A 21,732-nucleotide genomic window follows, 5' to 3' on the forward strand; every position below is an offset into this window, starting at 1 on the left:
CCCACCTGGATGCTCTCCTGTAAAACCCTGCTACCCTTACCCACCAGGTTTGAGGAACACGATAAGTGGGGGTGAAGAGTCTTCTGATTTAGGAGGCTGCCAGCAAACACAAGGAGAGCAGAATAGAGCTTTCTCTTCTGTTCTCCCTAGAGCAGAAATCGCCAACCCCTTTGCATTCCCATGCCCTGCTGTGGCTTAATGTCTTGATGGTGGGATTCTGTCCATCCTGGCTCAGGAGAGCGCTGACTAGCACATACTGAGGTTCATTCTCTTCTGGTGCTTTCAGCAAAGTAGTGGAAAACACCCGGGGTGTGGGGGTGGGGTGGGAGGATAAGTATACTCTTAAAACCTGCTTGGCAGTTGCCTGCTCTAAAGACAAGACAAGCTTACTTCCCCTCACCTCTCCACCCACCTTTAGAAACAACGCTGCCAATACAGATGTTTCAGGAATTAGGGCAACTGCCCCAGAGGTCCTTCTGGCCACGCTGATGTCCCTTTCCAGCGGGACAAGCTGCTTTTTTGCTGCTTTGGGCCTTGCCCAGGAAGGACGGGTAAAGTACATCTTTGAATGATGCTTGGGGCTCCATTCTTTCTCTTGCTTTATTATGGATCCCCCTGGGGGCCAAGGCTAAAAACAAGGCAGGATGGCAGGGAGAGTACCAGCCCCTGGGGGTGCTTACAAGGCAAGACAGTCCATAAATAGAGACCAGCCTCAGACCTGGCTAGCTTTGCTTTTGTGCCTCTGTCAAGGGAGATTGTGGGGGTGGGGGGATGAGGGAGTATGAGGGGTCAGTTCCTGCTTCACCTTGTTTTTCTTCAATTGCACAGTTAAAGGGAGAAGTGAATGTGCAACTTATGAAGCAATTCCCCTTTGGCTAGCTTATTTTTCAAAACCATTTTTGTTTAGAGAGCACCTCCCTCCCTCCAGCTGCTTCTGTGGGTCTGATGGTGGGGCTTGCGGCCCCACCAAGTGTTTCCTTACCGTGGGACCTCAGAAGAGCTCTTTCCGTCACTCTCCAGAGGACAAACACTTTTCCCAGCGGAGCGGTTGGAGGGGCAGGACTGGAGGGCAAGGCTCCCGGGAGGGTCAGGGAGGGTCAGTGCCCTGCTGTACCCGGGTCAGAGTCAAGACGCGTGTGGTAATTAGCCGCCAGCCCATGGAGGGTGGTGGGAGCCTGACTGATTTGGGAGAAAGGAAAGCATCTTCATTTGGGGGCCACTGCTGGTGTTTCATAAATGACAAAGGTTGCAAAACTCCTCCTGTCTCCCTGCAGTTAATGCTAAAACTGAATTTTCTTCAACTTAGTTGGTGGAAATCCCCTGCAATCATATCAGAAATGCTGCCAGTTTCAAGGTGGGGGAAAAAAAAAAACAAAACTGGGGAGCCTCTCTCTTCATTCTTTTCCTTGCAGACAAATACTGACTTGTTTTGGGTCATTCCAAAATCTGGCTCCCTCTCCCTTCCCTGGAGGCCAGCACAGCCCCTGGGGCCTGAAGTTGGTGCTGCACTGGTGTGGCTTGTAGAACTCTCCACTCCTCCCCATCAGAGGTGGTGACCTGACCCCCTCAGAGAAGAGCTCTCAGGGACTTCTCCTGGAAATGGGTGCTTTCCAAGGCTGCTTACTTTCTGAGCCGAGAGGGAGAGTCCTCAGAGTGATGGGTGTGTCTGTTCCTAAAGTGGTATTTCAGTTCACTTGTGTTTCATTCACTTTGGGGGAAATTACTTTTTCCACTTAGAGGAAATGCCAGGAACGTGACAGTGGGTGGGGATGGGGGGATGGGTGAGGGGGAGCTGCAGAAAGGGAGTGAGCTGCTTGAGTTGGATTTTACTGTCTTGGAGGGATGCCTTTTTTTCCTGTGGCTGTCAATAACAATTCTTACAGTTCTTGTGGCCTAAAACAACACAAATGTATTCCCTCACAGTTCTGGAGCCCAAAAGTTCAAAATCAAGGTGTCTGTATGGCCTCTGTCTCTCCAGTGACCTAGGGAAGCCTCCCCTCCTGCCTCTTGCAGCTTCTGAGGGCTCCAGCTGTTTTTGGCTTGTGGCAGCATCACCTGATCTCTGCCCCTGTGTTCACACGGCTCCTCCTCTCTGTCTTCTCCTCTGTGTCTCTTAGAGGGACAGCTGTCATTGGATTTGGGGTCCACCTGGACAGTCCAAGATGAACTCATCTCAGCGTCCTTAATTACATCAGCAAAGACCCTTTCTGCACAAAGTTAATTTTCCAAATAATTCATAGGTTCTGGGGATGAAGGCAGACATATATGTGGGGGGCCACCATTCAGCCTACTACAGAAGGATGGGAGTGTGTTTCCTTGGTATTTTCTGGGGAAGGTTTGAGCACAGTCATCTTTGCAGGGAATGAAATGCTCCCTACGTCTGGGCCCTATACTTTCCTGTGAGTGACATCAGGCAAGGATTTCAGAGTCACCAGAGGTCCCGTTGTCACCAGCGTTCCTTCCTCCCTCCTGCTGCCCTCTCCCCAGCTTTGTGAACTGGCAGCTGCCTTAGAAGTTAGCTCTGCTATTAGCAGAACCCTCCACAATCAGGGTCCCAAAGGCAGAAAAGAAAGTTCCTAGAATTCAAAGGAAGTGCCAAGAGACCAAGCTCTTCACCTGCAGGGAACTGTTTCAGCCCCTCTTAGTCTTCTCTGGTCCTACCTGACCTAGGACAGTGCTTTCTCAGTTCAGGGCTCCCCACCTCTGTCTGGGGACACACAGCCCCTCCCATTTTGGAGTTTCCTCTCTTGAGCAGTCATCAGGCTGGCTCAGTTTTGTTGCTATGTCCCCATGTCCTCCTCCTGAGCAGCTACCATTGTGAGGTGGGGCTGGTGGGATGGGGCTGGTGGTGTGGGAAGGGATTTGGGGAGCCCCACCCCTATTACTGAAGCTTGTGGGGGCAGAGGCTCTCTGGAGGGTCAGGGCTCCTATTCCACCTCCCCATCTAGAATTGCAGGGGGGCATTGCCTTTCTGTGTGTTGGGGTGGGGTGCAGAGGTGATGATGGAGGAATTGCCACATGGAAGAAAAAGTACTGTCTTTGGAGTCCACCAGGCTCGATTTTAATCCTAACCACTTAAAAAAAATTTTTTTTTTTTTTGATGTGGACCATTTTTAAAGCCTACTGAATCTGTTACAGTGTTGCTTCTGTTTTATGTTTTGGTTTTGGGACCTAGAAGCAAGTGGGATCTTAAGTCTGCTACCAAGGATTGAACCCACACCCACTGCATTGGAAGACAAAGTCCCAACCCCTGGACCACCAGGGAAGTCTCTCCCAACCACTAGGCAAATCACAGAACCCTCTCAAGCCTCAGAGTCCCCAGTTTTAACACTGGAATAGCAATTTTATCGCCAGTCTTGAACATTTCATATAGTCATGTGTAAAGTGCCAGGCACACTTTTATGTCTGTAAAAGAGCTGATGTGTACAGGGTGTGTAGAACATCTTGTGGGATTTTAGTTCCATGACCAGGGACGGAACCTGGGCCCTCAGAAGTGATAGTGTGGAATCCTAACCACTGGACTGCCAGGGAATTCCCATTTTTCCATTTTTTAATGTGCATTTTTAATTGTGACCCGTGTGCTGTGTGCTTAGTCTCTCAGTCATGCCCGATTCTTTGCAACCCCATGGACTGTAGCCTGCCAGGCTCCTCTATTCTTGTGGCTTCTCCAGCAAGGATACTGGAGTGGGTTGCCTTGCCCTCCTCCAGGGGATCTTCCCAACCCAGGGATCAAACCCTGCATTAGGCCTATGCTTTTTTACTTTAATTTTTATGTTTTAATTGTGGTAAAATATACATAAAATTTACCATTTAGATCATTTTTTCAAGTGTATTTCATTCTGTGGCACTTAGTACATTCACATTGTCACGAACTACCACTACTGTCCATCTCCAGAATTTTTTTGTCTTGCAGAATTGAAACTCTTTACCCATTAAACCCTAATGCTCTGTATGCCTCTCCCCACCTCAGCCCCTGGCAACCACCATTCAACTTTCTGTCTCAGAATTTGACCACTCTCGGTACCAGATATAAATGGAATCGCACAGTATTTGTCCTTTTGAGACTGGCTGGTTTCACTCAGCGTCGTGATCTCTGGATTCATCTGTGTGGCAGCTTGTGTGAGAAGCCCCCGCCTTTTAAGGACTGAATAATATTCTATCGTACGGATAGACCGCATTTTGCTTATCTAGTCATCTGTCGATGGACACTTGGTTGCTTCCACTTTGGGGCTATTGTGAATAATGCTGCTATGAATGTGGATGTTCATAGATATCTGTTTGGGTCCTTGCTTTGAATTATTTTGCCTATATACCCAGAAGTGTAATTGCTGGATCATATGACAATTCTGTACTTAATTGTGTGAGGGACAAATCATGTGCTTTTATAATTTGCTTTTTTCACTTAACGGGGGCACGTTAGCATTCCGCATCACTTCATCACCTGGTTGTCCTTTTATTGGCAGGATAAATGTCTTAGTTCAGGGACACCATTACTTTCTCAGGCATCCTCCACTGTGGGACATTTATCTTGCTTCCAGGCACACACACACACACACACACCACTTTTGAAGCACTGTAACAGATATTTTCAGGAATCTGAATTTTCCCATATTCAAGAATTATCATCAAAAGTATTGACCATTTTTATGGCTTGTGGAGCTAAATATTTTCCCAGGAAATATTGAATGAGTTTATCCCAGTGATATAGAACAGTTTCATGATGGCATTTAATAATATTGGTAAAAAATGTTTTACTAATTGACTTAAAAGGTAGTCATCTTAAATTTTTTTTTGTTTTATTTATTTATTTTGCTAATGAGGCTAAATAGCTTTCTTTTTGGTTGTTAGCTGTAGGTGTAGCATGAGGTTTGCTGTAGTATAACATAGCAATTGGAGAAGGTGATGGCACCCCACTCCAGTACTCTTGCCTTGAAACTCCCATGGACGGGGGAGCCTGGTAGGCTACAGTCCATGGGGTCACTAAGAGTCGGACGCGACTGAGTCACTTCACTTTCATTTTTCACTTTCGTGCATTGGAGAAGGAAATGGCAGCCCACTCCAGTGTTCTTGCCTGGAGAATCCCAGGGACGGGGGAGCCTGCTGGGCTTCTGTCTATGGGGTCTCATAGAGTCAGACACGACTGAAGTGACTTAGCAGCAGCAGCAATATAGCAATTAAACCCTTGACCTCTAGAATTGGATGGAACTCTGGAATTTAAACTGTAGTTTCCCTACATTCCTGCTGTGTGACCTTGAGATTTCTTACCTTCTGTGATCCTCGGTTTCCTCTTCTGTTAAGTGAGGCTAATGGGACCTGTTCCTAGTGTTGTCTTAAGGATTAAATGAGATAAACTAGAAAATGAACATCGCGTATCATATAGTTGATACTCAGCCCACCAGGCTCCTCTGTCCAAGGAATTCTCCAGGCAAGAATACTAGAGTGGTTTGCCATTACCTTCTCCAGGGGATCTTCCTCACCCAGGGATCAAACCTGGTCTGCCATATTGCAGGCAGATTCTTTACCGTCTGAGCCACCAGGGAAGCCCAAGCCTACAGCACCTGATATTCCCAGGCAGTCTCCCATCCCAAGTACTAATCAGGCCCAATCCTGCTTAGCTTCTGAGATCAGATGAGATTAGGGGCATTTAGGGTGGTATGGCCATAGGAATGGGCTTCTCAGGTGGTCAAGTGGTAAAGAGCCCACCTGCCAATGCAGGAGAGGTAAGAGCTATGGGTTTCATCCCTGGGTTGGGAAAATCCCCTGGAGAAGGGCAAGGCAACCCATTCCACTACTATTGTTATTATCATTATTTTATTTAACAAGTCTCCATTTATCCTCAAGATTAATCTTGTTACTACAAGGAGAGATGGTTTACACTTAAGCCAAAGGGATTTGGGTTAAGCATGGGGATCCATTTTTCTGCTATAACGGTAAATGATCAGCCCTTCTGTCAAAATGGACCTAGTCCCCAGCTGTCTGCTTGGATCTGGGTGTGAGCCTCCCTGGGGCAAAAGCATGAACCAATGCTTGCTGAGAGGTTCGCCGGGACTGAGGGGCTGCAGAACCCTGTGGTCTGAGGTCCCATCACCCCTGTAGCATGGGAATGAGGGTAAAGGCTTACGAATGGTGGAGTCCAGAATTCGTCTTGGTGATTCTTTCTGTTCACATCCAGTCACTCCTTCGTGCGGTTTGGTCCTGCAGGCAGGACCCTGGGGTGGCACCAGCGTGATAGCCGACCACGAAGCAGGCAGCCCCTTAGAGTAAAAAGCAAAGCTTCCCTAGTGGCTCAGTGATAAAGAAATCCTGCCAATGTAGGAGATGCAAGAGACATGAGTTCAATCCCTGGGTGGGGAAGATCCCCTGGAGTAGGAAATGGCAACCCATGTCAGTATTTTTGCCTGGAAAATTCCATGGACAGAGGAACATAGTAGGCTGCAGCCCACAGGCTCACAAAGAGTCGGACACAACAGAGCACAGCACAGATTAAAATGGCGTCCAGGCTCCTCTCAAGCGGGTGTCAGGTGGCCTCAGGTGAGGGTCGTCCATCCAACACACAGTTTGTTTAAGCATGCATTTTCCTCTTTGCTGCTGACCTGTGTCTGAGGAGGAAATCAATAAAACCAGGGTTGTGATCTCAAACAGCTTCATGAGAAATTTCTTCTAGTGGAAAAACCACCAAAACCCCCCCCAACTTTCCCTCTCACCTGTCCCTCTTAAAAAACTCCATTGAAAAACCTTTCTCATGTTCAGAGCCAATGAAAAGATGAGCAAAACCACACTCTTGTTTCTGATGGTTCGTGGGTCCAAAAGCCAGCTCACTGGGTTATGAATCTTTTTTCCCTGTTGTGTGGTGTGACGAGTATTTGAATAAATATTCACCTACTGTCGTTGGGAAACCAGTGATGAAGCATGCTCTATTTTTACTTAAGTGCAACCCTGTGTCTTATATGAGGGAGCGTCATAAGATGTGTGAGGCTTAGTATTTCCAGTGGGAGGCCCAGTGTTTGAGAATGGGTAGAGAGAAAGTCTAATGTTCATGTCAAAAGCAAGAGCTTAGGAACTAGATGGAAGTTGAGATCTTGGCTTTGATCCTAAATGCTCAGTGATCTTGACCTCTCTGAGCCTCCGGATTTTCATCTGAAAATTGACATCACCTTACCTCTTTTATTGGATTGTTGTGAGGATTAGAAATAAGGAAAAACTTGTATTAGTTTGGAATGAACACTTCAGAAGTTGCTGTGTTTGCCACTGGATGAATGAATCTTTGCTGCCCACACTGTAGGACTGAATGGATTTTAAATGACAGGCATCTTTGTCATAAGTTGTTGAGGTTTGCCTCTGTGCTAAGGTTTATTCAACCACTATCCTTTTTTCTTTTTCTTTTCTTTTTGGCTATGCTGCTTGACATGTGGGATCTTAGTTCCCTAACCAGGGTTCAACTCTTGCCCCCTGCGTTGAAAAAAAAGTGTGGAATCTTAACAACTGGACCACCAGGAAAGTCCCCAACCACTATCTTATTTGATTCTCCCACAAATGATCCTTTTGGAATGCACAGGGTGTGTGTGTGTCGGTAAATACCCCCATTTTAAAGATAAAGGTTGGAATCGCTTTGCCCTTTGTTATCAGCCTGTCCTTCTCAGATGTGCCAAAGCCAGGAGGTTCTTTTTTTTTTCTTTCAGCTTTTTCTAACTGTTCAAGGTCTGGAGGAGCTTGGAGGACAGAGGCTGAGGAGGGCGGAGGTGAGGCTTCTAGTGAGGTCTGCCATCAAGTGATCTTGGCCCCATCACCTGCAAACTGCAGCAGCGAGATGGGGGTGCCCAAGTGGGCAGGCTACTCTGAAGGCAGCCATCCCAGGATGGCTTTCTGCTGCAGGTTTGTGGGAAAGCGGTTGGGAGATGGCTAGGCAGCTGGCCATGACCTTGACCCTCATGGACCTTGCTTCTCCAACTTTCCCACCCACTCCTCCCACCAGAGAGATGGGATTGTGACCCAAGCCTGCTGCAGCCCACCCCAACCATGACCTTGCTTTGAAGCTTCAAGTTTTATTTTTAACCCTAACAGTAATTTTACATTCTATTCCTCGATAATCCATGTTTATTTTGCTATTCTCCCTTACTTTTGAGTCAGATGGATGCTCTGGGAAGATGTTTATGTTCTTGCTGTGGCTTCCGTTATTCCCACCCCAGTGTCTCCAACTACAGTTTGAAAAACAGATTAAGGCAAAATAGTGATTAGATTAGATGCAACTGTGATGAGATACCTAGCTTCTTAGGAGCACTTTAAAAAAAAATTATTACTTTGTTTGGCTGCACTGGGTCTTAGTTGCACCATGGGGATATAGTTTCCTGACCAGGGATTGAACCCAGGCCCCCTGCATTGGGAGTGCAGAGTCTTAGCCACTGGACCACCAGGGAAGTCCCATAGGAGCCCTTTTATCCTGTGTGATTCATTGACTGATTAACTGAAACTTCGGTTAGGTAGATAATTATGAAAATGCTGCATCTCAAATCTAAGCATCTTAACTTAAAACATATCCCCGTGTACTGATGTGGGACTTCCCTGGCAGTTCAGTGGTTAAGACCTCAAGCTCCCGATGCCAGAGGATCTGGTCAGAGAACTAAGATCCCACTTGTCATGCAGCATGCCCTCCTCCCACCCCCCAAAAAGTACATAGATGTACTGATGCAAGGCCAAGAGCTTTTGTTTGATTGGTTCATCATTCTTAAATAAGGCATAGAGTCCTTGTCAATTCTCATTCTTCTCCCCTACCTTTTACAGTTGCTTTGCTCAGTCTCATTCAACGGAGACTTTGTTTTAGTGACTTGTCTCTACTGTTTTCTAAAGCATTCAATTCCATTTTCATGGAAACAGCTCTTTCTGGCCACAGCCATATTTCATCCACTTATCCGCTGACCACACTGTGTAATTACAAAGGTGAACAGCTGGCATGGGTGTGCTTGGGCACAAGAACAGCTAAGTCTTTCAGAGACCAAAACCTGCAGGCTGGTACCCGGAGTAGTCAGCACGATGAGACCATCAGTCAAGGTGTCTTGAAGAGGGAATGGTGAGCACAATTCCCCCAATTCTGCTACAGAGGGCTGGGAGGGGAGAGGGGTGGGGGAAGACGGCAGAATCACAGAGCCTGGGTGAGAGGCGGAGTTTGACTCTCACCCTGAGATGAGCACAACAAGCTCCAGAAAAGGGATCTTTCACGCTAGTTTCTTTTCTGCAGATCCCATTAGCAGTATTTACACCAGTGAGCCTTGTTATTGGCCAGCTCTGAATTGCCACCTCAGTCCAGCTTGCCACATCTTTAATAACAATAAAAACAAATACTTGTGTAGCACCTAGTCTGTGCTAGGTAGTATTCTGGGCACTTTTAAAATACTAACATTCATTTATTTATTTGGCTGTGCCAGGTCTTTAGTTGTGCATGTAGGATCTTGTTCCCCGCACAGGGATTGAACCCCTCTGCATTGAGAGTACAGAATCTTAGTCACTGGGTGACCAGTTGTTGTTGTTCAATAGCTTAGTCGTGTCCTACTCTATGAAGCCATGGACTACAGCCCGCCAGGCTCCTCTGTCCTTCACTATCTCCCAGAGTTTGCTCAAATTCATGTTCACTGAGTCTGTGATGCTATCTAACCATCTCATCCTCTGCCACCCCCTTCTCCCTTTGCCTTCCATCTTTCCCAGTATTAGGGTCTTTTCCAATGAGTCAGCTCTTCTCATCAGATGGCCAAAGCACTGGAGCTTCAGCTTCAACAACACCAGGGAAGTCCCCCAAATACTAATTTCTTCTTTGAAGCACTATCATGATCTGCGTTTTACAAAAGGGGGAACTGAGGCACAAAGAGGTTTAGTAACTTATCTAGGTATTACTCAGAAAGGATGTGGCGGAGCTTGTTCCTCACCCCTGCCCTGTGCCGCCTCCAAATGCGTCCCCTTGTTGCCCAGGAGGGGAATCTGGATCCCAGGTGGGAGGAGGGCTGAGGACTCTGGGAGCCCATCAGCTGTGCAGAGGGTTGTTCCCTCCCTGTTCTCACCAGTTCCTTGTCTCCAGGCTAACTTGGGGTCCATACAGCCTTTCTGTTCTTGAAGTCCTTTGTCTCGGTGGAGCTGGTCTCCTGGGTTCTGCTCCTCTACAGAGAGAGGTGCCAGGAGGATGCAGCTTCTGGTACCCAGCCCACCCCAGCCTGCCCAGGTAGTGCCCATTCTCCCCCTCTGTCCAGCGGAAGCAGGGCCTGACCTTTGCAACCTCAACTGCCTCCTTGCCCAACTCGTGAGCTTTTTGTGGGAAGTCCACACAAGGGTCTTCAACCTAATGGGTAACTTAGTCAGGGCAACAGGACTCAAGTGTCTTCTTGACCTGTGGCCCAAATCTGGTTTCTCTGCACTGACCCAGGAAAGAGAGTATAGTTCAGTGGTGAGAGCAGGGCTTGGGGGTCAACCTGGTTCACATCTGCCTCTCCCATCACTAGCTGTGCAGCGTCACCTCCTCGAGCCTCACCCTCCTCCTTTATGAAACAGAAGGCCTGCCGTAGGGGCTTCTTGTGATGATTAAATGCAAAAATGGACGTAAGGCACCTAAAAGTGCTGGCTCATGACAGGTGCTTAGTGATGGGGGGATCCTTGCTGTAGCCCCAGAGACGGGCTTGACAACTGATGAAGAGGCTGTTGTTGTTGTTGTTTTAATGTTTATTTATTTATTTGGCTGTGCCAGGTCTTAGTTGCGGCACGCGCTGTCTTCAGTTGCAACATGTGAACTCTTAGTTGCGGCACGTGGAATCTAGTTCCCTGACCAGGGATTAAACCCGGGCCCCCTGCATTGACAGCATGGCGGCTTAGCCACTGGACCACCAGGGAAGACTTGGAGCTATTGTTTTGAACCTATCTGGTAGGTTCCTGGGGTAGAAGCAGCCTGGAGACCTAGAAGTGGAAGAAGGAGACAGAAGGCATCTGCCAAGGAGAGATGGAGTGAGATAGGTGATGGAATGAGATGTTCAGAGTTCTCTGTGGTCCCCGAGGCTTGTCTTTGGATCTGGGGTTTCCTGACAACAGAAGAGAAGGACGTGCAAACCCATGGCTGAGTGGGGAAGGAGGAGGTTGGAGGCTGAGCCTAGGGAAGGGGTACCTAAGGGAATGGAGTAAACTGCCAAGTGGCTGAGACCCTTAGGAGGGGAAGCCATCTCCACTGCCACCCTGAATGTGTGTGTGTATGTGTGATTTGTTTGGGGTCAGGACAGGAGAGATGAAGTCGAGTGTGCAGAGTTTTTTGGTTTTTTTTTAATTAATTTATTTTTTTCTGTACTGGGTCTTCATTGCTGCATGGGCTTTTCTCCAGGTGCAGCAAGCCAGGGCTGCTCTCTAGTTGCAGTATGCAGGCTTCTCATGGCGGTGGTTTCGCTTGTTGCAGAGCACAGGCTCTGGGTGCTCGGGCTTTCAGGATCTTCCTGGACTAGGGATGGAATCTGCGTCTCCTTCATTGGCAGACGGATTCTTTACCACTGAGCCACCAGGGAAGTCCTGCAGTTTTAAAAGGTATTAATTTCTTGGGGGTCCTGAGATTGGGGTGGTCTACATCTTCTGGATGTTATAGGCTGTGATTTCCTAGATTATGCATGTGCACATTTTTTTATATGTGCTATATGTTTTATAAGAGTGTGTGTATACTATATATATTTATTACATAAAATCCATACAAGCTAGTTATGAAAAGTTTATAAATAAAACCTACCCTATAGCTCCACTACTCAATGGTTTCTAACCTTTTTCAGATTTTTAAATCCTTTTTTTTTTTTTTGGCATGGGGGATCTTAGGTTCCCCAACCAGGGATTGAACTTGTGCCCTCTTCAGTGGAAGCCTGGCTTTTTAACCACTGGACCGCTAGGAAAGTCCCAGATTTTAAATCTTTTTGAAAATCTGTTGAAAAATCATAGACCTTCTCCCCAGAAAAAAAGCTCCTAGGAGACCATTTGTGTGTATACTTTCATCAGGCTCCCAGAGGTCCCCAGGTTCATCCTAGATTCTGGGAGGGTGCAGTGAAGAGCTGTTTGGGTCCAACCACCAGCTTCTGACTCTGAAATGAACCTCAGAAGCCAGAGAGAGACGAAAGATTCCGACCTCCCCACGGCCTCCGTGAGACACACTTGCCCCACCACGTGTTCAAAGTCCGCTTTGAAGCTGTTTCTATTTCCAGTAAATCGACCACCTCTTAGATACGATGTACCAGTGTACTCTGCGCTGTTTAAGTCTTTTTCTTTGCTCTAAATTCACGGCTCGTTTTGCCTTTCATCCAGGACCAGCTTTGCTGCATCACTGGGTGACTGCTGTAGGATCGCCTCATTTGTGGAGGCCGCTCTGTCTCTGTCCTTTAAGAAGTTGCAGCCTGTGGCTTTGTGGCCCCCCTTCTGCATGAAGGTCAGGTGAGGCCTTCCCGGTAGAGCAGGGTGTCAACCATGCGTGGGTGGGATGGTCTGTAGGGAACAGGAAGTCAGGGCCATGTCCAGGCCCCAGATATTGGGCTCCAGGTGGCTTGAAACCCTGTAGGGTGAGCACACAGGCACCCTTTCACTGACTGGCAACAGTTAGCCTTCCTGAGACCTTCCCATGTTCTCTGCTCCAGGTATGAAGGGGGCCCCTCCACTTGAAGCACCCCAACACTTTCCCCAGTCCTACTGGGGGCCAGTCTCCCTTGTGCCACTTCTGACCTGGGACAGTGACCTCGCCTGGTTTCCTCTCCCCTCCCCATTCTAGAACATAACAAACTTTATTGAGATATAATTCACATGCCATAAAATTCTTTTAATGTACACAATTCAGTATTTTTTTTTATATAGTCACAGAATTGTGCAACCGTCACTTTAACCTGTTATAGAACATTTTCATCACTCAAAAAGAAATCTTATAGCTGCTGTTCAGTTGCTAACTCATGTCTGACTCTTTGAAACCCCATGGACTGCAGCACGCCAGGCTTCCCTGTCCTTCACTATCTCCCAGAGTCCACCCAAACCCATGTCCATTGAATTGGTGATGCCATCCAACCATCTCCCTCTCTGTCACCCACTTCTCCTGCCCTTGATCTTTCCCAGCATCAGGGTCTTTTTCCGAGTCGGTTCCTCTCATCAGGTGGCCAAAGTATTGGAGTTTCGTTTTAATTATTCAAAAATGAAACCTTGTATTCACTAACAATCACTCTCCATTTCTCCCCAACCCCTCCCTGCCCTGGCAACCACTGCCTCTACTTTCTGTTTCTAAGGACTTGCCTATTCTGGACATTTTATACACATGGAATCACACAGGATGTGGTCTTTTGTGGCTGGCTTCTTTCACTCGGCCTGTTGCCACTTCTTTAGGAATGTCTCTGACTTATTATTACAGTGAAGGAGTTGTTTGTACTGACTGTTCAGTCACAGGTATTGATGGAGCCTCTGCTACACTAAGCCTGGAGCAGGTGCTAGGCCACACAGTGAACACCACAGCCATGAGTGTATTCGTTATCTACTGCTGTGTAACAAGTTACCCCAAAACTTAGCAGCTTAGGGCTTCCCTAGTGACTCAGTGCTAAAGAATCCACCTGCCAGTGCAGGAGACATGGGTTTGATTCCTGGTCTGGGAAGATCTCACATACTGTGGGGCAACTAATCCATTGCTCCACAACTACTGAGCCTGTGCTCTAGAGCCTGGGAGCTGCAACTACTGAGCCCACGCATTGCAACTACTGAAGCCTTCATGCCCTAGAGACTGTGTTCCACAACAAGAGAAGCCACTTCAATGAGAAGCCTGTGTACCGCAACTAGAGAGTAGCTCCCACTCACCAAAACTAGAGAAAAGCCCCAGCAGCAATGAAGACCCAGCACAGTCAGAAATTAATAAATAAAATTATTAAAAAAGCAAAACACAATGAAAAAAATTAGCAGCTTAAACAACACACACTATCTCACAGTTTCTGTAGGTCAGAATCAGGGAGCAGCTGGGGCTGCAGGTGTATGTGGCTGGAGATACCTGCCAAGGTTTTGATATCTCAGTTCCTTGCCATGTGGGCTTCTTCACAGGATAGCTTAAGTGTCCATTTAACTTGGTTGCTGGCTTAGCCAAGAGATAAAGATGAGAAAAAGATAAAAGATTTAAAAAGAAAGACCAAAGATTGCCCAAGATTGAAGCCCCATGTTCTTTATAACCCAATCTCCAAGGCAACCTGGCATCACTCTTATTCTGTAGACCAGCCATGCTGTAATATGGGTGTTGTTGTTGTTCAATCGCTCAGCCATGTCCGACTCTTTGTGACCCCATGGACTGAAGCATGCCAGATCTCCCTGTCCTTCACTATGCCCCAGAGCTTGCTCAAACTCATGTCCATTGAATCGATGATGCCATCCAACCATCTCATCCTCTGTCACCCCCTTCTCCTTCTGCCTTCAATCTTTCTCAGCATCAGGGTCTTTTCTAATGAGTCAGCTCTTTGCATCGTGGCCAAAGTATTGGAGCTTCAGCTTCAGTATCAGTCTTTCAGTGAATATTCAGGGTTGATTTCCTTTAGGATTGACTGGTTTGATCTCCTTGCTGTCCAAGGGACTCTCAAGAATCTTCTCCAGCACCAGAGTACAAAAGCATCAAATATAATTGGGGGCTCCACAAAGGTTCGAATACCGGGAGGGGCAAGTATCTGGATATAGTTTCAAATAGAGAGTGGTCCTTAGGAAATCCAGGACCCAGTTGGCTCCTTCATGAAGGGCTTACAGTGCTGCCTCTGAATGAGTGTTGGGTCAACCCTGAGTTCTCTGGATGCCCTTCTCTCTTGAGGCCTCTTCCCTTCCTCCCTACTCTGTATTTATGATTAGGGAGCTTGACATGTAATTACATTGTACTTGTTTCTACCAGATTTTCCCACTTCTGTTAGAATAAGTTTTACAGACTTCTTTCTCCAGGTATTTGTAAATTCTGTTTGCATTTCTGTTGATAAGTGAGCCAGTTCTTGAATCTCTTTTCATTCTTGTCATCAAAAAGGGGTGTTCAATAGAACAGGCCTAGGACCCACCCCATAGGTTTTGACCACCTCCCACCAGGGCACTGGGTCATACCATCTAACAGTTGCAGAGACCCCTCATTGTCCAAGTGGCCTATAAGATTGTCTGTTTTAAAATTTTTCATCTACTTATCTGGCTGTTCCAGGTCTAGTTTCAGCATGCAGCATCTTTTAGTTGCTCCATGTGAACTCTTAGTTGCAGCATATGGGATCTAGTTCCCTGACCAGAGATTGAAGTTGGGTTCCCGGCATTGGGATCATGGAGTCTTAGCCCCTGGATTACCAGGGAAGTCCCCCATAAGATGGTCTTGAGAGGTGGGATTGGGTCACAATAAAATGTGCACAATGTGTGTGTCCTGTCGCTCAGTCCTGTCCAACTCTGTGTAACCCCATGGACTGTAGCCTGCCAGGTTCCTCCACCCATGGAATTCTCCAGGCAAGCATACTGGAGTGGGTTGCCATTCCCTTCTTCAGGGTATCTTCCTGACCCAGGGATTGAACCCAGGTCTCCTGCGTTGCAGGCAGACTTTTGACTGTCTGAGCCACCAGGGAAGCCCAAAATGGGCACATATCATGCATTAAAAAATTGAGACAGCTCAGTGGTTAAGACTTGCCTGGCTTGCAAGGCAGGGGGCGTAGGTTCCATCCCTGTTAGGGGAACTGAGATCCTACATGCTCCAAGGGGTGGTCAAAAAAAAAAAAAAAAATCCAGCCTGGTGCCCTATGAGAGGCAGATGATTGGCTGTAAGAAGCAGCTTTAGTTTTTGGTCTTGTGGTTTCAGCTTCCTGCTCTGCCATTTACTGTGTAGGTTTGGGTAAGTCTTGGGCCCCAGTTTCCTTAAGGAGATGATGATAATAACTACCTTGTGGGTTGTTTTTAGGACTTAATGAGATAAAGTTCCAGGTGTGCATTGCTGCACGAATCACACTGGATTTAGAGCTACGAAGCAGCAACTGTTTTATTATAAGCATGGATTCTGCTGCTGCTGCTGCTAAGTCACTTCAGTCATGTCCGACTCTGTGCGACCCCATAGACGGAAGCCCACCAGGCTCCCCCGTCCCTGGGATTCTCCAGACAAGAACACTGGAGTGGGTTGCCATTTCCTTCTCCAATGTGTGAAAGTGAAAAGTGAAAGTGAAGTCGCTCAGTCGTGTCTGACCCTTAGCGACCCCATGGACTGCAGCCTACCAGGCTCCTCCATCCATGGGATTTTCTAGGCAAGAGTACTGGAGTGGCTTGCCATTGCCTTCTCTGAAGCATGGATTCTATGGGCCAGGAACTCAGATAGGGCTTGACAGGCCAGCTTGGATGTTTTGCAATGTCTGGGGTCAGTGGGTAAGACTCTCAAAGGACTGCTGATTACTTGAACACCTGGGGGCCAGAATCACCTAGAAGTTTCTTCCTTTAAAAAAATTTGTTTTTAATGTTACATGTTTTTTTGGTTGTGTTGGGTCTTAGTTGCAGCACATAAGATCTTTGTTGTGCGGGATCTTACTGCAGTGCTTGGACTCTCTAGCTATGGCGCACAGGCTTAGTAGTTGTAATGCACAGCTTGGTTGCTTCTTGGTATATGGGATCTCAATTCCCCAACCAGGGATCAAACCCACATCCCCTGCATTGCCAGGCAGATTCTCAACCACTGGACCAATATGGAAGTTCCACCTGGAAGTTTCTTCACTCCTCCGGTTGCCTGGATGGGGCTGACTCAGAGGCTGGGCTCATATGGGACTGTCAACCCGAGTGCCTACACTGGCTTCTCTTTCTAGCTTATGCTTCCTCACAGCATGGTGGCTCTGGGCTACACTTTCCTGATGGTCAGAACTCTGAGAACAAGCATTGCTGCTTGACTCCAAACCTAGCTGGAAGCTGTATGGCCATTTATGGGCTCAGCTCTCAAGTCATTCAGCATCACTCCTACTATATACTCTTGCTCAAGGAAGTTAAAGGCCACCTAGATTTTTTTTTTTTCCACACCACGTGGCATGTGGGATCTTAGTTCCCTGATCAGGGATCAAACCTGTGCCCCCTGCAATGAAAGCATAGAGTCTTAATTGCTGGACAGCTAGGGAAGTCCCCCCACCCAGATTTAAGGGAAGGAGACATACCAATAGATGCCTTTCCTATGAGGACTGGCCGCCATGTTTTAAAAGCTTCATGATAAATGTAAAAACATTTAGCACAATGTCTGGCATGTTGTATGGGCCAGAAAATATTAGCAGCCGTTCCCTCTGCTGCTATTGTTCATTTTGGTATCTCTCAGTACTGACTGCTGGGGATCTTATCGTGTGACTTGAACAAGCCCTCTGCCCGCTGTCTTCAAGAAACAATCTTAAGCTGCAGCCCTGCAGATATGTTAAGTCTAATATTGCCAGATTCATTCATTTTACCATCTTCAAGTTTGGAACCAACTTTTAAAAATTCCCTAGCTCTTGGGTGAATTTTCTTACCCTCGTGGCTTCTCAAATGCATCTAGAGTTTTCACAAGAAGCTTCGAGAAGGTCAGTTTCCTGAGTCCCCAGGGTGTCTTTCATGTTCTTTTGATGTGTGATTCACACAGTCCGCTGTTGTTCCAGGCACCCTGTTTATCCCCTTACTCTAATTTTCTCGGAATAAAAATTCACAATTGACCTTTTCCACAAACAGAGGAATAGTTTTTCTTCTCTAAAGTGTATTAAAAAAAATCTGTGACATCCTGTCCTTCCATAAGAATCACATGCTAGAATTGGAAACCTAAGACTCACAGGAAACCATGGTGGAAAACAGGGTATAACAAGGTGCCCACCGCGAGACCCAGCTAGAAGCCCCCAACCTGTGCTGTCCCATTGCTCCTTACCTCCCCTTGCCACGTTGACACTGTCTGCTAGATCTTCTTTTTTATTTTTGTTTTTGGCTGCACAGGGTCTCTGTTGCTTTGCACAGGCTTTCTCTACATGCGGCCAGTGAGGGTATCTCTTGGTTGCAGCCTGTGGCTTCTCATTGCGGTGGCTTCTTTTGTTGTGGAGCACAGACTCTAGAGCTCCAGCTCAGTGGTTGTGGCGCATGGGCTTAGTTGCTCTGTGGTAAGTGGAATTCTCCCAGACCAGGGATCGAACCTGTGTCCCTTGCATTGGCAAGCAGATTCTTATCCACTACACCCCCAGGGAAGTCCTGCAGGATCTTTTTTTTTACCGAAGAAACAGCTCTGGAGAGATCAGGAAACTCATCCAAATCCTGGTCTAACTCCAGGGCTGGTGCTCCCACCTCTCACCAGGAGACCCTGTAACCAAGAATGCTTTTGGGATGCATGTGTGCTCAGTCACTTCAGTTGTGTCTGACTCTTTGTGATCCTATGGGCTGTAGGCCGCCACGCCCCTCTGTCCATGGGATTCTCTAGGCAAGAGTACTGGAGTGGATTGCCATGCCCGCCTTTGAGGGATCTTCCCAACCCAGGAATCGAACCTTTGTCTCTAATGTCTCCTGCATTGACAGGTGGGTTCTTTACCACTAGCTCCACCTGGAAAGCCCACTTTCGGGTTGACACTTGACAGAATGAGCACTGCAGACATGAGCATCATTTTTTAAAATCTGTGCCTCCCCTCCCTTAAGGCCCCTCCCCTCAAGATCACAGACTCTGGAAGCCTCAGCTCAGGCAGACTCTTTTGGTCTAAGCTTGGGGAATTGGCAAAAGAAAGAAACAAGCTTCAAGATTCTAATTAACTTCGCCTTTTAACTACAGATGAGCCACTTTTTGAGTGATCTGGGGGTGAGAGTATCAAAGATTAATGAAAATATGTAAAAGTGGCAGGAGAGCAGGAGGCAGACACTTCTGTAATTAAGTTCCTTCATTCCTTGTGCTTAGAAAGTAAAGAGATCAAGGGAGCAAAAGGATGGGGGAATTACGTGAATAATCGTGGAGGGACTTCCCTGGCAGTCTGGTGGTTAAGATGTGGTGCTTCCATTGCAGGGGGCTTGAGTTCAGTCCCTGGTTGGGAAATTAAGATCCCACCTGCTTCACAGTGTGGCCAAAAATAAATTAATTAATTAAAAAAAAAAACTGGAAACTGTCTCCTCATTTTGAGGAGGATTATTTTCCAGAATCATCTTATTTTTCCTAATAGAACTTAAAACAAGAATTTAACTGTTTTTTTTTTTGTTGTTGTTGTTAATTCTATTTTTTTTTTTTTTTGGTTTTTAGTTTCATCTTTTTTTTCTTTTTTTTTTTTTTAGTATAGCCTTTCTCGTCTTAGCCCTACTCAACTTTCTTTTTTATATATAAGACAATTGTGTCCCTTTAAACAAAAATTATTTATTTATTTATTTATTTGTGGCTGTGCTGGATCTTTGTTGCTCTAGTTGTGGTGACTGGGGGCTCCTCTCAAGTTGCGGTGCTTGGGCTTCGCATTGCAGTGGTTTCTCTCATTGCAGAGCAGAGGCTCTAGGGCATATGGGCTCAGTACCTGTGGCTCACAGGCTTAGTTGCTCCATAGCATGTGGGATCTTCTGGGATCAGGGATTTAACCTGTGTTTCCTGCATTGGCGGATTCTTTACCACTGAGCAGCCAGGGAAGTACTCCTGCTCACCTTTCTTATCTGACCACACCAAAAAATGCTGTAGAGAAAGAAAAATAATTTTCCTTCTACCCTTCTAAGTTCCTGGCTGAGACCCCTCCTACCTGCCCTGTAATAAAAAGAGTAACAGGAGAAAAACAAATTTAAATACATACATATGTATGAAAGTCTCCCCTCCAAAGATATGAGACTCACAGAAGTCACCAGACTTCTTTTTCTATACCTTTAAGACAAAGAGACAGTTTATGAATTGACAAGGCAAGGGGTTTGGGCTAGGGGTGGTAAGATGGTGAAGAAGTTAACAAGGTTTGCTTATACGCCTCCATCTCTCCATACTCGTGCTCAGTCATGTCGGAATCTGTAGTCCACCAGGATCCTCTGTCCATGGGGTTTCCCAGGCAAGAATACTGGAGAGGGTTGCCATTTCTTCCTCCAGGGGATCTTCCCAACCCAGGGATCGAACCCATGTCTCCTGTGTCTCCTGCCTTGGCAGGTGGATTCTTCACTCGTTGAGCTGTCAAGAAAACCCCTTGCCCCTAAATTCCCTGCCTCTGGTGATTAGGGATGTCTTTTTCCTCTTGGTGCGGGGAGGGTACCTTTCATGTGGAAGACTTATTTCCTGGTTTTAGGGGACAAAGAAGGTTCAGAGTGTCCTTTTTGCACTGGCTGTTTCTCAACTCCTTTTAATTTCACATAATCGATATGCCAAAGTGGCATATCTGGGGTTGACATACTCTGACCCCTTGCAATGCTGAGGGCCAGGTTTGAAAAGGGAGAGACAAGCAGAATTCCAGGAAGGTTGGAGGTTGGGATATGTGTGGGCAGCAGAGAGAAGCTGACATTTCATCACAGTGAGCTTACATAGAAATGTCAGGACAGGGCGCAGAAGGAGTGACTCACGGAGCAAATCTGCTTCCCTCTTCCAGGCCTGCTGAATGTGACAGGGGGCTCTTGCAGGTGGGAGCAGAGGCTCATCTGATCTCTTGCTGCAAGCTCAGGAACTTATAAAGAGGAGATGGTTGGATGGCATCACTGACTCAATGGACATGAGTTTGGGTAGACTCCAGGGGTTAGTGAAGGACTAGGAAGCCTGGTGTGTGCAGTGCCTGGCGTTGCAAAGAGTTGGACTCGACTGAGCAACTGAACAATAACACCTTTTGGCAATAGCTAGTAGAGAAGTGGGACTCTAATTTCCTTATTCTTTATAACAATGGTGAAACTGATTTATTGACCCACCTAACTAATTTCTTTATACCCTCACTTGTATTTCAGAAAGGAGTTAATATATCCGAACTTGGAACCAGATCAGACACTTTGATTTTTCTTCCCTCTCTGCCACTAACTAGTGGGTTGAGCATCTCTGTGAGAGAAAACATGTCTGAGCATTTCATATACCACACACCAGGCACTGTCCTAGAGACTTTCCACATGTCTATATTAATTCACTTAATCATCTCCCAAACAGCTGATTGCATGCTGTCTCTTTCTAGAATTTGTCAGTGCAGGACGTTTGTAAATACAGGCAGGATGACTTCAGTGACTTTTGCCATTTCAAAGAATCCTGGGTTTTTCTCTTGGCTCCAGAGGAAAATAATACCCTCATTTGAACATTGTTAATGGAGACCTTGCTTTGAGGTTGACTTTCAATCAAACCCAGGCTGGAGAGAAAGGAAGTCTGCACCACGGGGCCCCTAGGGAGAAGGGCACCCACAGGTGGAGGTGGGACCCGCCAAAACCTGTCAGCTACTTGGAAAATCTCTTCTGTTGCCTGGCCTTAGGGGTTCATTATCCTTTCCTGGTTGAGGCTTGTTAGGGATACTACCCCTCCCCAGTCAGGATGCCTGTCACAGAACCCCTCCCTGCATGTTTGCCCATCCAAAGTCCAGGTGTGACCCTGAGGCTTATACTTCATCCTGGGAAACCCCGACTCTGCGCATTAAGGGCGGTCCTACTGACCTCCGCCCCTGCCCCCACTGGGTACCTCCCTTCTCGGGCTGAGTCCGGGTCCCATCCGCGAGTGTACTATCTGCTGCTGCAAGGAGGAGCGGGCGTGGAGGTGGAAGCTTGCCAGTGGCGCCCTGGGTTGGGTGCGGGGTTGTTCCCCTCCAGCGGCCAGGCTCCGCCTTCTCCAGAGATTGTCGGCCAAGTGCACAGCTG

The 21,732-nt window shown here is 47.1% G+C and overlaps 1 protein-coding gene and 1 pseudogene across 5 annotated transcripts in view; one reads left to right on the forward strand and one right to left on the reverse strand.

Moving 5' to 3' along the window:
• Positions 1 to 21,732, forward strand: part of PIK3CD (phosphatidylinositol-4,5-bisphosphate 3-kinase catalytic subunit delta) — a 62,484-nt gene that overhangs the window by 1,984 nt on the left and 38,768 nt on the right. Inside the window, exon 1 of one of the 5 annotated variants that reach the window (XM_055419513.2) lies at positions 439 to 551. The exons of the other annotated variants lie outside the window; for them this stretch is intronic. The gene's annotated coding sequence lies outside the window, so the exon portion shown is untranslated. Of the gene's footprint in view, positions 1 to 438; positions 552 to 21,732 lie in introns of those variants that run through there. 5 annotated transcript variants of the gene reach the window in all.
• On the reverse strand, positions 5,547 to 5,666 carry LOC129551814 (5S ribosomal RNA; annotated as a pseudogene).

The sequence above is a fragment of the Moschus berezovskii genome, chromosome 17 (assembly GCF_049115385.1).
Source record: "Moschus berezovskii isolate FMDL1 chromosome 17, NW_MosBer_1.0, whole genome shotgun sequence".
NCBI lineage: Eukaryota > Metazoa > Chordata > Mammalia > Artiodactyla > Moschidae > Moschus > Moschus berezovskii.